This window comes from Narcine bancroftii, chromosome 11 (genome assembly GCF_036971445.1).
Source record: "Narcine bancroftii isolate sNarBan1 chromosome 11, sNarBan1.hap1, whole genome shotgun sequence".
Classification (NCBI taxonomy): domain Eukaryota; kingdom Metazoa; phylum Chordata; class Chondrichthyes; order Torpediniformes; family Narcinidae; genus Narcine; species Narcine bancroftii.
This window is the reverse complement of record NC_091479.1, coordinates 92867593-92882113: the sequence shown is the minus strand read 5'-3', so window position 1 is coordinate 92882113 and position 14521 is coordinate 92867593. Positions and strand designations below refer to the sequence as shown.

Below are 14521 nucleotides of genomic sequence, written 5' to 3'. Positions count from 1 at the left end.
CTCCCCAACACCTCTATACCAGACCAGAACACCACTTCTCTCCTGCAGCAGCCGTGACCAGCCCCTCAAAAAGTGAGAAAGAATGACAATCTTTCCATTTATCTTGCTGACCCTGATCCTACCATGAAATTACCAAGGCCGTTCCTAGTTTATGACTAAGCCCTACCGCATATGTGTACACACACACACACACACACACACACACACACACACACACACACACACACACACACACTCACACACACACACACAGGCACATTCCCTCTCTCTCATACACTCACGCGCACACATGGACACACACACACACACACACACACACACCCACACACACACACACACGTGCTTGCATGCATGCACGCACACTCCCTACTATTCACCCCAAACCACCAAACCTACTCAGAACAGTACAGCAATAGGCAGGCGTTTTGGCTCAAAAAATTGTGCCAGTGTATACTCCTGACTAAAGATCTACAGCCATAATCCTCAGTGATAGGGAGTGAAATTTGTCTTCATATGGTAAAACGAAACACTCAACGTGGCAGCAGTTATGCTTTCATTGTACTTTGCTCGTGAAATTCACTTCCAATTCAGTCAATGGAACTGCATTTTTAAAGTAGTATGTATTAAATACTACTGCAAAAATTCCCCAATAAATTTCTGTTTACTTTATAAAAAAATAATGAAATAAATATGAAAATGGAAGAAAAAAACTGCAAATGATTGAAACTTTTTTGGAGTCAACAAATGCACTTCTATTCCGTCTCAGCTGGGAAGCAAGGTGTGACAACCCATGTAACAAATGGCATAAGGGGATTTTTAATCTTTAATTTTGTTTATTTTTTCACTTATTATAAAATAGGTATAGTAGATTTTGCAGAATACTAAATTGATTTTTATTTAGATAATATATCTGCTGTCAGGTCTTAATAACTAAACCAAGGTGGGTTTAAGAGCCAGCTGCTGCAGTGTGTGTGTATGCCAAGGTCAGGCCTTTCTTATTGAATGAGAGCTGAGAAAATAAATAAAATTAAGTGTCAGAACAAATTTGATTTATTAATTTAGGACCATAATTCATTCAGGCTGTTGATTTTCCTTTGATGTATATAATATGTTGCAGAAGGATAAATATAGGAAACTGCAGGTTTAACATTTGGAGAATAAATTAAACTAAAAAATTATCCAAATTTACACAAATGTTGTCTAGTGAAGCATATGCACCTTGACTTCCATTGTTGAGGTCCCTGTACCAGAATATCAGACCACATCTGATAACTTACCTTCAATTGCCTCTCTGGTGCTCCAGCACAGATTCCTCTGGTCTTTTCTCAGGTATTTCCCACCTGCCAATATTCTTCCATATCTTGATGAAGGGTTCAAGCCCAAAACATTGGTTCGGTATCTTTATCTTTGCTATATAAAGGACACTGTCTGACCTGCTGAGTTTCTCCAGCGTTGTGCTTTTACTTTATCCTTGAACCCTGCCAATTTCTCAAACATGTAATGACAAAGCAATAACATTTCCTCAATTTCCATGTGGCGCTGTTTATCCTTCCATACCAATTCTAATCCCCTTCTCTACAATGTCTCTCAATTGTCAGACTTGGTATTGGAAAAGCAGAAATTTCAATCAACTAAATATTGGAATGAGAAAAAAAAATACATAAACTATCTTTACCAGTTACCAGATTCATCAGTCTCCCAGAAATCAGAATAATGTTATTCTTAAGCTTAGGTAGACAATTCTAGAACTAGAGGACATTGGTTTAAGGTGAGAGGGGAACCATTTAAGAGGGACCTAAAGGGTAACTTTTTTCACCTGAGGGCAATGTGTAGCTGGATTAGGCTTTCTCAGAATTTAGATTTAGACTTCAGATTTATTGTCAGAGTACAATTATAACATCATATAAAACCCTGCAAGTCATTTTTTTTCTGCATGTGAGACAGAATTATTTATTGATAGTGCAAACAAAACTACACAATATACACATGTAAAGAACTGTAACAGAAAATTAATGTAAACAAACCAACTGTGCAATACTGAGAGAATAAAATAATCAATAAAGTGCACAAGTGAGAGTCCTTAAGTATGCTCCTGGTTGAGTTTGTTGTTGAGGAGTCTGATGGTGGAGGGGGAGCGGCTGTTCCTGAACCTGGTAGTGCCAGACTTGTGGCACCTCTACCTTTTTCTTGGTGGCAGCAGTGAGAACAGAGTGCGTGCTGGGTGGCGTGGATTGTTGACGATTGCTGCTGCTCTCTGATGGTAGCGTTCCCTGTAGATATTCTCGAAAGTGGGGAGAGTTCTGCCAGTGATGGCCTGAGCCATGTCCACTATCTTTTGTAGGGCTTCACACTCAGGGGTATTGGTGTCCCCACACCAGACCGTGATGCAGCTGGTCAGCATACTTTCCACTGTACATTTGTGGAAATTTGCCAGGGTTTTTGGGGTCATAGCTAACCTCTGCAAACTCCTGAGGAAATACAAGTGCTGATGTGCTTTCTTCATAATGCCATTAGTGTGTTGGGTGCAGAAAAGATCCACCAAGATAGTGACTCCCAAGAATTTATCCCAAGTGCTGAAGTACTTGCAGCAAATTTTCTAATCCTCACACATCTTTGGCTTGTGTCCCAGTTAAACTACAGTTGACAAAGGGTTCATGTAGCAAACATGAAATGCTTTGATCTCTGACATGTAATCGCATCTCAAGGGCATGGCAATAGACAGGAGCCAAATCTCATCCTGCCATTGTGGCACAGAGAAAAAAAAATCAGGATGAACATTTGACTTGTAAGGTGTGAACAAGAAGCTTTTCAATGTTCACAGGGAGGTCATCTGCCAATATTGTACACATTTGTTCTACCACTACCTTTATCCACTGTGGAGAACTTAAGCTTTTTACACAGCCACCTCGTTCTGGGATATTATTCCAATTTCTCTGGAAAGTGGCTAAGCACAGAACCAGGATGGGGGTCCCATTCCAGTTCCAGCTTTTCTTTTTCGCCTAGACCCATAATAATTTTCCCGGAATACCTGCAGTGTAAACTACAGCCATTCCGGGATCAACTCAGCAGTGGCGTTACACGTCCTGCCTCCTTATGTACTGCAATGCTGGTACGGTGTATAAAATGGCAGACAGATATGGATATTTGTAGGTTTTGGTCATTCCAGTGTGAACAACTAATGCCGGGATTTCAAAGGCTCTTCATAATGGAAAAATCTCGCAAAAGCTGTGTAAAAAATCTAAGAGAAAGGAGGGAGTGGGATAGAGAGAGAGAGAGAGTGAGCAAAGGGAATGTCTGTGGTTTGGTGGAAACCAAAGGGTATTCAATGACATGAGGTGCCATCTGTGAGTGTGTGCTGAGCAGTTGTTAATCACAGTTGATCTGGCTGGACAAAGTGTAAGTAGGAGATGAATGAGAATAGAGGAAATGGAGCAACAGGAATGATAGAACTAAGAGATGCAAAACACTGCAGTTACTATAGATCTAAAATGAAAGAAGATGGTTGAATTACTCAGCGGGTCTGAAAAATCCATGGAAGGAGTAAAACAGAGTGAATGTAAGAATCTGATGCCCTTTCATTAGAACTACTCAGTTCAAATAGAAACTAGAAAGGGGAATGATCAAGATTTTGAACTGCATCATTGCCAATAGGTAGATAAAATGTCATAAAATCATTTTAAAAAAACACGCAGTCATATAAAACAGAGCAGGCCCTTTGGCTCAACTCATCCATGCTGATCAAGTTGGCATTCTGGTGGAAGCCCATTTGCCCGCATTTGGTTCATATCTTTCGAAACCCTTCCTATCCGCATATCTGGCCGAATGTCTTTTGAAAGTTGTAACCCGATCTGCGTCTGTAGCTTCAAGCTTACCTTTGTCTTCATTGGAACAGGAAAGCTAGTCGAAGACAGAGAATGTTGTGCAAAATTAAAGTGGCAGGCAATTGGAAGTTTGAATTCGCCATCATAACAAGAATGCAAATATTCTGCAAAGTTGTCACCTAATCTTCTCTGATCTCTCCACCAGCGATCGCCAGGACCATCCAGTGCAGTTCACTAAATTGGAAGAAATGCAAGTGAATTGCCATTTGCCCTGGATGAATTGCATGCGTCCCTGGATGGTAAGAGGGGAGATCTTCTGTAATTTTTTTGAAAGGATCTTCTGTCCCATGCTGCCCAAGTGCCTGAATTAACCTGCAACCCCCTTACATTTTGAAAAGTGGGAGGAAAACCGGAGCATCCATAGGGCACCCTTTCAGACATGGAGAGAACATACCAACTTCATGCAGACAGTGTTGGAATCAAGCCCAGGTCAATGGCACTGTAGTAGTATTGTGCCTGCATGAGAAATGAAGTGGGTGTTGGTAGATATGGAAGAGTGAACCAGGGAATTATTTGAGAAGATGTGGCTGGTGTGGCATCGTAAACAAAATGACAGGAACTATGGATGATGATCATTTAAATGTGAAGACTAGTGGACTGGAGAAATGCACCCTATCTTTGCTCTGGCTGGGAGGAGAGCAGATACAGGCAGAGACACAGGAAATAGATCAGATAGGATTGACAACCATGCCTTAGTGGAGGTTGAAACTAGGGTTTAGCAAAATGGGAGGTATCTCAAAAATATTGATATTATTATTCCTCTGTAGTTCCTTCAATGTAAATAAAGACCCTGATTTCTCGGATCACTCTGGTAAATCGCTCACAGACCTCATTTGCCTTCTGTACCCTTAAACCTAGGCTTGAGGGTTGAGTTATGGATGCTACTATTCTCCTGAGTAGATCTGAGATAAAAGTTTCTTGTCATTACATCAGGACATATCTGTGCAGATGTACTGAAATTCACACTTCAAGCATGTCCATAAGTTACAGCAACTACAACAATATAATCAGTGGTTCCCACTGATTATAAAATGTTAATATGTTCTTGCACCCCTTAAAGTAATAATTTATTTAAGAATAAAGGTGAAGGTGACCAAAACAAATTCATATAATCAATTTTTAATAATATACAAACAAAAATGAAACATATGGAAAAGAAAAAATATTACAACAAATTAAAAGTTGCATAAACTCTACAAAAAATTAAATTTTCATCCATGCATGAAATTTCTTAAAAAAAAATTAAAGAACTAATGATCAAATGTTCATAAGCCAATTTAAATTTAATGACTCTTTTGTTCCTGTTTATTACTCAAGAGTTTTTCAAAATGTGGCACTTTGTTGCTGACAACAATCCGCGCGTCTGCCTGAGCACCCAAGCGATTTCTAGATTTTGTTTTGATTGACAAAAGGGCACTAAATCCAGACTCGCTCAAGTATGTCGTCGCGAATGGGATGAGCACAGTTAGTGTTTTTTTCACAAAATCTTGGAAACATGTCCATGGCTGAACACCAATATTGTTCCAAAGTTTGGCTTTCAAACTGCATTTCAAGAACACGATTTGTGCTCAGTTTAATAAGATCTTCCTTCAGCTCCTCATCATCTGACGTATTATCCAAATTGAAGGAGTATGGATTTATAAAAAAACCTGAAATGTTATCTTGCACCCCTGTTGGGAAACCCTGCTCTAAATTATCACAACATGCCAAAACAGTAAAAGAGATAATAAATATAAAAGCAAATATAAATAAATATTCATAGTTGCAATTAGTGCAAGAAGCAAAGTGGAATTTCAATAGTTGGTAGATATTTTGGTGGTCCTGGTGATGGTAGGGTAGGATGGGAGGTTCAAGCACCTGATGGATGTGGGACAAACTGGTCTAGAACCCAGATTAGCTAGACTTTAGGCTTCTCTACCTTCTGCCTGAAGATAGCAGTGAGAAAAGACTGACATGATTTGGATCCTTTATGTCTGCCTTCTTAAGGCACCATCTCAAATAGATGTCTTTAATGGAGAGAGGTCAGTATGTGTGGTGGTCTTGGCTAGGTTTGCCATATCTTCCTGAGCACTTGAGTTTCCAAATCAGGCCATGATGCAACCAATCAGTATACATTCCAGAGTCCATCTGCAGAAGTTCGATAAAGTATTCAACACATGCCAAACCTCAGAAAGTAGAGTTGTTATTGTCCCTTCTTCATGGTTGCTACAATGTGCTGGCTTCAGGAGAGATCCTCTAATATGTTGGCTCATAGGAATGTCAAGCTATTAACCCTCTCCACGTTGTCCCATCCATGAAGAGAAGTGCACAGTCCTTCGGCTTCCCCTTCCTTAAGTTTGCAATAAAATCTTTGGTCTTATAGACAATGAGAGCTAGACCATTGTTCTGGCATCTCCCAACTAGATTCTTGATCTCCATCCTACATTCTGGTACATCATTACCCATTATTCTGTCATCAACAAATCTTCATTGGTGCCAAACTTAACTATGCAGTCATGAGCCCAGAGGGTCACTTAACACCATCCTTGCAGTGCCCTCCCTGTATTGACATTCTGCAAGGAGGGGCTGATGTAGCCAATCTGCACTGATTGGGGTCTGCCAATGAGAACTGCTCATTTTCTAACAGACATTTTGCAGACTTTTGTCTGTTAAGTACATCCTGGCATTTAACACCATTTTAACAGCTAAATTAATAATCAAATGCCTTCATGCCTTCATTTTCTGTGGGAAAATGAGCAATCATTGGAATTTTCAGATTTAACCAAGTTTTTTAAAAAAATGAAAAAAAAAATCTGAAGGCTGATTGGAAGATTATGTTTGCATTTGCTTTGACTGATAAAATTGCATGGTGGAAATTATAGCAGCCATACAAAATTTACTTTTTCATGTGTCATGTGTCAGGTGGCTTTCAAAATGAAAAATCTCAGAGTCTAAATGTCACCATAATCGATTGCAATCAGGCTGCACTTGAGCAAGGCCAGTAGCTAATGCATTTTTTGAGGGGTTTTATTTTTGAACAGCAGAATGTATCCAGATTTTCCAAAGCATTCCCATGAAGCAAAAATAAAAATTGAAATACTCAAATATTAAAGTTGGGTAAATACATCCAGAGTAAGAACGAAAATAAGAAGTGACAAAAATAGCAGGTTCGACTAAAAATCAGGATACAAGGCAAAATGGGTTAACATGGAGTTCATTGAAAATCCGACTGAAATATGAGACACGTTTAATCTAACACACATAAATGCTATTGTGTGCAGAATAATAATGGCTTTCTTGCAAAGATGAAGGAACATGAGCAAGAATAGAAACTGACCCTCCCATTCAACAGTTCACAAAGAGACATTCACTCTACCCGAACGGAGCAAGCTGCCTGGTAGAGTTCCAACACTGATTATAAATCATTGCACCCATCTTCCTGCAAGTATCGCTCCCATATTCTTAAATACATCAACTATTTGCAGACACCAAATGATTACATTTGAGAAGCAAAATCTGAAAAGAATAAAACTCATGATACAACTGAAATATTCCATAATTGTGAGCTGGTGTTTAGCCCTCAGCCCATAATGCATTTATCACTGCAGCAATCACTGAAGGTGTATTTGGGAATAAATAAAGTGCTTCTATGGTGAGCACTTTATTGTTCTCAAAATCACTAATTTTCTGCTACAAAGTTTCAGTTTCTCTGAGTAATTAATTATTTGAACATCAGTCACATTTTGATGTATAAATTGGCATATATTTCTAATGTCGCAGCAACAAGTTGCTTTGACATTAATTCATCTATAATTTTGTGAAGAAAGGGCAATATTATTTTTAGAGTGAAATGCAAACATCTGCAGACACTGAGATTGTAGTAAAACACACACAGAAATGCTGGAGGAACTCCGCAGGCCTCACAGTACCCATAGGAGGTAAAGATATATCATCGATGTTTCAGCCTTCTTCAAGGCACTATATCTTTGCCTCCTATGGGCACTGTGAGACCGGTGGAGTTCCTCCAGCATCTCTGTATGTTAATATTATTTTTAATCAGCTGTTGTTTGAAATACGATATTTGAGGATGTTACAAAACATATTCTCGTAAGCTTCTGCTAGATTCCTGCCACAAGTGTATAGAGGATTTGTCAGCATTTTAAGTTAAATAGGAGAGACTTAGTGTAATTTCCAAGTCATATTCATTGCTTTGGTCTCGCCTTCAGTAGGATGGGAGTAAATTGTGAAATGTGTTGCCTCGAGCCCAGAGGACCCCAAAACCCAGCAGCAATAGATATTCACCAAGGCAAATGGTTACTTAAACAAAAGTTGCTTTTAATTATCTTTAAACATGAAAACAGAATCACACTTTAACTTAACTTAACTAACCTAACTTAGCCCTCTTCTAATTCTAAGCATACGTGTGTGTATGTTCAGAAAGGTTCTTTGGTTCACAGTCCAATTTCACTTCTCATTCCTCCTAGTTCACTGGTTGCAGGCAATTCTTATACTGTGCACAGAATTTAACATTTATAAAGTTCACCTGGCTTTGGTGCTTGAAAGGTAAATGGTTACGGCTCAGGAAAGTTCTTGTCAGTTTTCAGAGAGAGATTTGTTGTTCCAGGACATCTACAACTGAGGTACTTCCATCAGTCACCTCAGTATCTTGCTGATGAAACTTGCCCCATCAGGGTTCTCCAGATGATAACCTCTTTCTTTCAGGTCATCACAGAGATCCTTTTCATTTCTCTTATTCCAAATGAAACAATAGCCAGCCAGTCCTTTTCTCTTGCATGAACCACAGGGGCTTTGACCAGACTGTCTTCCAAATGGGACTTTCCATAAGCTTGCCAGCTTGTCCTGTTCCAGTCCCAGTTGATTCTGCTGGCTATAATACTGTAGAAGTGATCTGTGTGTGTGTGTGTGTGTGTGTGTGTGTGTGTGTGTGTGTGTGTGTGTGTGTGTGTGTGTGTGTGTGTGTGTGTGTGTGTGTGTGTGTGTGTGTGTGTGTGTGTGTGTGTCTTTCTCTCTCTCTCTCTCTCTCTCTCTCTCTCTCTCTCTCTCTCTCTCTGAGAGAATGCCTGTTTGATTCTCTCTGCTTGTAATACCACATGACCCTCTTAGAATAACAAGTTCTCTTCCAGACAATCAGTTGGTTCCAAAAACAACAATCCAGTAGTGAAGTTTCTTGCAAAAGTTGTGGAGCCAATGGGGCACAGCTCCAGTATTTCAAACAAAATCTGTTTTAAAGTGTTTGTATGTAACCTACTCTAACAAACCTTTCCCAATTTATCTCCCCAAAACATATCTATATAGTCTGCCACAGTGTTCAGGCAGAACAGCGTGCATCTTTCACTGAGATTACCTTCCAGCAACATTTTTTAAAATATGACCCTGGGAATAGCTCATTGACGTTAGAGGAATGTGTTATATAACAACATAGCTGCTCAGCTAGAACCTTGACAAGAACCATTGCATCACTTTCCAAAACTTCTTGGCAAATGAACAGGCTACGAGAACAATTGTCTTGTCCACACCACATTTATTCTGAGGTCAGCACAGGGTGGGATTGAGACTGCAGATGTGCATGAATGATCTGCCAGGGAAGGACCCTCTCATCAAAAGTCTAATGAGATTTAAATGCTTGTTTGCTATCTCTGATGATGAGGTTTTCTGCCAAATAATTTTGACCATCCGCCTTAGGAACTTAGCTCAAGAATCCAACTTGTCCTTACCACACAGTGTCCTGGACATTCCATCTTGGTTGAGAGATGTGATCAAAGGTGTTTTCCACAAAAATTGTTAAGTCCCAATTGAGTGAAAAACTGTGTGGTGACAAGGACAGATCCATCTTTTGCTACACAAGGGACAGGTAGTCTCTTGATACTTCTGTACTCAGGATCTTTGCTCAGCTTGCTCAGCCACATACAAAGCTGGCCATCGGGGTGAGGGATAATTTGGATACAATCCCCTCCTCCTTTCTTTGGAAATCTGTCAATCACATCCTGATGGATGGACACAATCCAGTTTGGATCTCCAGACAAAATGGAAGATAGGTCAAGTGACTGCCACTGTGTGAGAGCGAGTATGAGCCATCCCTGCTTCATTAACAGAAAGAATCATACTTCACACTTGATGGCTTGCCTTCAAGAGAGAAAGTGGCTTCCTTCCATACTCCCAATTTCTGCTCGAATAATTTGAATTAAAGGTTTGTAACCCACAGAAACTGCTGATTGCAATTTTGCAATACAGTTTGTTCTTGGCAAACTCTACCCATTTTACCAATATTTTGTGATCATTTCTGAAAGTTGTTAAAAAGGTTTTTTTAGTTTTTTTAAATTGAGATGTACAGACAATGACACAGGGCCTTCCAGTCCATAAGCCCATGCTGCCCCATTATACCCAATTGACCTACAACTCCCATAGGTTTTGAAGGGTGGAAAGAAAACAAATAGACACAGGGAGAACATACAAACTCCTTACAAACAGCGCCGGATTCGAATCTGGGTCACTTGCGTTGTAACAGTATTGCGTTAACTGCTACGCTAAATGTGCCAGTCCATGTAGAAATTTTTCTTTGATCGCAAATCTCCCAACTCCCAGTTCCAATATGCAACTTCTCTGGATGGATAAACTCTGCTTTTGGGTCATCTTTTCCTTTTGCTAGAATAATGATCGTCCTGTTACCAGAAGATCATCCTTTGACAGTTGGTCCCAAAGGCCATGAGACAGAAACACATCATTTGTCAAATGGAATCTACAATACTGTGTGTTTCAATATACTAGTTTTGCAGTATAAACCTTGGATGGTCTAAACATGTAGCATGCCAACCCTGAGCTTGAGAAATTGTTTCTTGCGGGAAACTCATTAAAATATAGAATGGAGAATTGAAGTTTCAGTGAAACTATGCAATTGGCTCAGTGCTATGTTGGAACCAATCTTGTAGCTTTTGATCTCAGGTCAACATCACCATTATAGATTCCACAAAAGAAATATGATAATACTAAACAACACATGATTAGGCATCAAATACTTGCAGCAGATTAGAGAATAGGCTTTATCGGAAAACTTTTAAGCAAGTTGTAACAAGAGCATCAATTGGGAGCACATATTGTAAATCTGAGAATGGCCTCATTGTTCTAGTGCAGAAGGGCATTATCCTGTAGCAGATTAGCTGGAGAAGGAAATGCCTCTTGGAATGGAAAACATCAGCAAAGATAACTGACACCCAATGCAAGTTGCATGTGGAACTTTGCCTGCTTTCTCCTGTTTGATTTTTTTTCACAGGAAAAATCAATTTTCGGGAGGAAGGGACAATGAGCCACAGGTGATGAAACTGCTGACCCCAGAGTGTAAACACTTCTTGAAAAAGCAAGACTTGACATCTCATTGAGAGAGGTAATAGATACTGATGGAGGTGGATAAATAGGGAGGCATGTGTTAACTGAGAGGTAAATCTCTGATTATCTCCCAGTGATTTGCATCTTGAAACATTTCATGTCAGTTTTCAGAAACTGAACCATATTTTCTTCCCCCTTCAACTGCTGCTTTAAGAAAATTATGTAGACCCTCTGATTTTGCAGATTTTTGGTTACACTCAGTTTAATCCAGTTTATACACAAGTCCAATGAACCAAATCTTGTGCGTATTAATTATGGATGTATTGAGGTAGAAAGTTAAGGCTTACAGAGCAGAGAAGCAGCTGATATAGCTAGATGGAGGGGAAATAAGGCCAAAATCATAAATTAAGTACTTGTGATCGGGAAGTAGAGTAAAAGTTCATCCTATTGACTCTTTGGATGATGGGTTTGTTGAGTGAGGAGAGATTATTCAGTATGGTGTTTAAAAGAATGAGAAGTAAAACTAAAGATTGAAGGGAAGATGTGAAAGTACTGCTTCCCCTGACTGTGATCATTAGAACCAGGCATATAATTTTCAAATAAATAAATGGTGAATCATGTCTACCCAAGAGGCCCAGAAGCTGCAAATAGTTATAAAAGAGAACAATATACCTTTATCCATAGAAAATATAGTTACTGCTGGAAATTGAGACTCACAAAATATGGCTGAATGGCTTCCTCATGCTTTTAATTCCCATATTTCAACTTCAAAGTCAAAGTTCAGATTTATTGTCAGTGTACATACATGACATCACATAAAACCCTGAGATTCTTTTACGTGAGGGCCAGGCAGAATTTCTACTTATCGGTAGTGCAAAAGACTGTACTTAAGGAAAAATAAATATACAAAAGAGAGAATGCAAACAAAGAAAGAAATGTAAACAATCTGACTGTACAATAGAGAATATAAACATTCAATAATAAATAAGGAAAGAGTCGTTAAATGAGTCTGATTGAGTTTGTTGTTTAGAAGTCTGACGGAGGAGGGGAAGCAACTGCTTCTGAATCTGGTGGTGCGAGTCTTGTGACACCGATAACTCTTTCCTGATGGCAGCAACGAGAACAGAGAATGTGCTGGGCAATGTGGATCCTTGATGATTGCTCCTGCTCTCTGACCTGAAGGCAGTACTCCATGTAAATATTCTTGATGGTGGGAAGAGTTTTGTCTGTGATGTACTAGGGTTTGTCTTTGGTAGGGCATTATGCTAAGGAGTATTGGCGTCCGCATGATGCAGTTGGTCAGCATACTTACCACCACACATCTGTAGAAGTTTTCCAAGGTTTCCAATGTCATACCAAACCTCTGCAAACTCCTGAGGAAGTAGAGCCACTGATCCTTATGTGTTGGGTCCAGGAAAGATCCACTGAAATAATGACTCCCAGAAATTTAATTTGCTCACCCCCTCATCCTCTGATCTCCCAATGATCTCTAGATTGTACACCTCCGATTTTCCCTTCCTAAAGCCCAGAACCAGCTCCTTTGATGACATTGAGTATGAGGATATTGTTTGTCCATCATTCAGCCAAGTTTTCAAACTCCCTCCTGTCTGCTGACTCGTCGTCCCTTTTTATACAACCCTCTACCGTAGCATTATCAGCAAATTTGTGGTACCAAGCCACACATTGGTAGGTGTAAAGTGAATAGCCCTGAGGTGCTCCGGTACTGATGGAGATTGTGGAGGAGATGTTCTGTTGAGGATTACCAATCTTCACTGATTGTTGTCCAGAGGTGAGGAAATCCAGGATCTATTTATACAGTGGGGTGTTTTAAGTCCTAGGTCTTGGAGTTTGCTGATCAGTTTTGAGGGAATTTTGGTGTCAAATGCCAAACTGTGGTCAATAAAATGCACCCTGATGCGTGTATGTCTCGGCTGTCCTGGTGTTCTGGGGCTTTATGTAGATCTTGCGAAATAACATCTGACATAGATTTGTTGTTATGGAAGGTAAATTGGAATGGATCGATGTTGTTGCTCAGACAGAAGCTGATACAATTTAACACCAGCCTCCCAAAACACTTCATCACTGGGGATGTGAATGACACTGTTTGATTGTCATTTAGCCCTAGTTCTAATGTTGGCTAGAGAGTCAGAATATTGGGTGAACCTGAAATACTTCAAGCCAGAAAAATCCAACAAATATGCCCTGGATAATGTACAACAGATCCAGAAACCGAGCAGCAAAGCCCCAATGGCAATTAAGGTTTGGCTTTGCAGACGCATGATAAGATAATTGCCTGGAAGACCCTGGCTTGCAATTTTTCCACCAATTTCAACAGCCAGCTGATCATTTAAAAACAAACATTGAAAAGCTGTTCAATTGTTAATGGGGCTAACACTTTTATTTTGCTTCACAAGAATGGCACTCAGAAACCTAAACAGAAAAAATGTACTTGTTGATAACTATCTTTACCTGTTTTTTTTTTCATTAGCTGAATCTCAGGTGTCAGAAAATAAGGATTAATATTTATATCAATCTGAAATAAAGTTTGCATTGAGCAGAGAGGAAGCCACAGTGAAATGATACAGGAAAAATTAATGGTAGTGTCTGCTGTCTCATTCTTGAGAAGAAAATGAGCACATCCATCTCTAGACAGCTGGATTTTAACAGAAAGTTGACAGCGATAAAGTAGAACTTAAGTGCCTTCACAGAAACCAATTGAGCTTGCTGTTAGAATTTGTCTTCAGAAATAAAACTACTGGCAAGAAACAGTTAGCCCTTCATGTGATAGAAAATAAAAAAAACAAAGAGAGACCACCTAAAGCTGCATTTAGTCCTGAAACTAAACTCTCACCATATTGCACACCAATTCAAGATGCCTTTGATAAAGGCTGGATCATCTTGTGGTACACAGAGACCTAATCATGGATGTACTTCTTGTCACATTTGTTTTTGATTTCTTTTCATTTAGTTCACAAGTGATGACTCCATTTGCTTTGAACAGAATTAAATCTTGCTGTGGAACTAACTTTGCATTATTCATTGAGAACTATACTTTCTTCCAGAAAAACTACTTGAATGAATTGCCTGTAGGCTTTTGCATTCTATTTCGTTGAACTTGGCTTTTGTTCCCCATTTGAACGACTTTGTTTACTCCTTTTCCTACCATGCAGAGATTTGACTGACTGATTTAACTTCCCATCTCATGTGGCGTCATGCATGGTATAATCAGTTTAAGATTGAAATAGCTTTAATTTAAGTATCAATTGAGTGAAGTCTGCATCTTTTCATGCATGTGAAATAGGAAAAGAATGAAAGTTGTT

At 39.4% G+C, this 14521-nt stretch overlaps 1 long non-coding RNA gene across 2 annotated transcripts in view; it reads left to right on the top strand.

The window, feature by feature from the left end:
* LOC138746144 (uncharacterized) overlaps positions 1-14521 on the top strand; it is a 42642-nt gene that overhangs the window by 11828 nt on the left and 16293 nt on the right. The window contains exons 2-3 of one of the 2 annotated variants that reach the window (XR_011346725.1): positions 4027-4120; positions 11149-11259. This is a non-coding gene — a long non-coding RNA (uncharacterized lncRNA). The remainder of the gene's footprint in view (positions 1-4026; positions 4121-11148; positions 11260-14521) is intronic. The other variant, XR_011346726.1, reaches the window with a different exon arrangement.